Source organism: Octopus bimaculoides, chromosome 4 (genome assembly GCF_001194135.2).
Source record: "Octopus bimaculoides isolate UCB-OBI-ISO-001 chromosome 4, ASM119413v2, whole genome shotgun sequence".
In the NCBI taxonomy this organism is placed as follows: Eukaryota; Metazoa; Mollusca; class Cephalopoda; order Octopoda; family Octopodidae; genus Octopus; species Octopus bimaculoides.
Genome location: NC_068984.1, coordinates 17568773 through 17571460, shown reverse-complemented (window position 1 = coordinate 17571460; position 2688 = coordinate 17568773).

The window sequence follows — 2688 nt, the reverse complement described above, 5'->3', positions numbered from 1 at the left end:
TATATATATATATATATATATATATATATATATGTATATATATGTATATATATATGTATGTATGATGGGCTTCTTTCAGTTTCTATCTACCAAATCCACTCACAAGGTTTTGGTCGGCCCGAGGCTATAGCAGAAGATACTTGCCCAAGGTGCCACACAGTGGGACTGAACCCAGAACTATATGGTTACTAAGCAAGCTTCTTACCACAGAGCCAGTAGTATTATTTTCGTGTGCTCATTTTGTCTAATTTTAATGCCTGTTTATGTCCTGGCATTTATATCTCAAACTTCACTGAAAAATGAGGAGTTTCTATATGGTTGCTCAAATGACTAGAAACAGCAAAATCTATCTCAAATTTCAATATAGTTATATGTCTTAAATATGAAAGCACAGCTTAGAATATGGCAGCATGTCGCTTGTGGTTGTGTGGTTGAGAATCTTGCTTCTTAATTATGTGGTATTGTGTTCAGTCCTACTGTTCTGCACCTTGGGCAAGTTCTTCTACTTTGTGCCCCAAAGTGTGTGTGTGTGTGTATGTGTGTGTGTAGCCTTGTCCTGACATCATGTGGTGGTTATAAAATGTGCATCATCATCACCATCATCATCATCATCATCATCATCACAGAAATAATGTTCTTTTCCAGTCTTCTGCCCAAAACATGTACACCCATGGGAAATACTACCTTGCTTGGAGACAAGTGAGGGTTGGTGACAGGAAGGGTATCCAGCCATAGAAAATCTGTCTCAATAAATTCCTTCTGACCTATGCAAGCATGGAAAAGTGGATGTTAAATGATGATAGAAGCTTATCTTAAATATAGAGGCACATCTTGAATATGGATAAATGTCTTAAATATGGGAACATATTGAATAATTGGAGTTAGGTCATAAGTAATGACTACATCTTAAAATATGAAAGCCTATCATAAGATATGTAAATACACACAGGATTGTATATATTATACTGAAGATTTCTAACAAGAATGAAACAGCGCTATACGTGATTACCTATAACTGAAAATCTTAAGAACTTAATAAGTGTTGTTTTAGAAGCACAGGTGTGGCTATGTAGTAAGAAGCTTGCTTCCCAACTACATGGTTCCGGGTTCAGTCCCACTGCGTGGCACTTTGGGCAAGTGTCTTCTACTATAGCCTCAGGCTGACCAAAGCCTTGTGAGTGGATTTGGTAGATGGAAACTGAAAGAAGCCCATCGTGTATATATATATATGTGTGTGTGTGTGTGTGTGTGTGTGTGTGTATGTATAAGTTTGGATGTCTGTGTTTCTCCCACCCCACCCCACCATTGCTTGACAATCGATGTTGGTGTGTTTACATCCCTGGAACTTAGGGGTTTGGCTAAAGAGTCCAATAGAATGAGTATTAGGCTTACAAAGAATACGTTCTGGGGTCGATTTGTTGGACTAAAGGCGGTGCTCCAGCATGGCCACACTCAAATGACTGAAACAAATAAAAGAATGAAAAAAAAGGAACGAATCTGTTTCCCATGCACCTTCTTCCTAGGTCTTCGACTTAAAAATCCAAGCTCCTAATGGCATAAAGTTTTATCTAGAAATCATTATTCCCCTTACAATAACGAACCATCAGGGTGCACCCCATATATATACACTTTATGTTTGAATTTGAATAAAAGCCTGTTATGGATGTAATTGTCTTTGGTTAAAGGTCACCCTGGTCAGTAATGACCTGGAGCTAAGCATCATCATCAACAACAACAATCCAGGAAATTCTTTATGCCATTGTGTAATGTTCTAATAAGTGTGTGACAGCCTTTTCAGACATATGTAAATGATTGACTTGTCAAACAATTCATTCCGTGTTATGATAATTATCTTGTGCTAGGGATTACAAAGAACCTTTTCATTTCATCTTGCTTTTCAAACAATTTCTATCCAACCATTCTCTGAACTTCATCACAGTTCTAACAAAATACTTCCTGTTCTTTATGATTTTCGTTTGTTGTCTTTTATCTGTACTTCTGTTTTCTTCCATTTTTTTCTTTTCTCATCTATTTCCTTCCAATTTCTTCTATTCTCATCTATTTTCTTCCAATTTTTTCTTTTCTCCTCAATTTTCTTCCAATTTTTTCTTTTCCCATTTATTTTCTTCCAATTTTTTTCTATTCTCATCTATTCTCATTTTATTTCTTCTACTCACATCTCGTTTCTTCTAATTGCTTCTATTCTCTATTTTGTTTAATTTTCTTCTATTCTCATCTATTTTTTTCTTTCTTATTTTTTTCTATCCTCTTTGATGACACTGTAACAAATTTTTCTTTGGCCATTGCTATTAGATTTGCAATACGTATATTCTTTAAAAATCACCAACATCATCCTTCATTATAAAAAAAAACAAGCTGGTCAAAATCACACGACCAAGTGTTTTTCTATTAACTTTCAAAAGGAATAATGACAATAAATTATAATTTTCAGGAAAATAAGGTTTCCTGGCTATAATTTCTATAGAAAATCTGTCAAGATAACCTTAACAAATGATGTAATAGCACTGCTAACACAGTAGAACATAATATTGACTTATAAAAATGTTTAATATACTTTGGAGTCATGGCACTCCATTGGTTATGATGACACCTTATTGCCGTATTTCTCAACCTTTTTACCCTTGTGTAACCCTTAAAATAAATTACATGTCTCAAGGAATCCCTGCA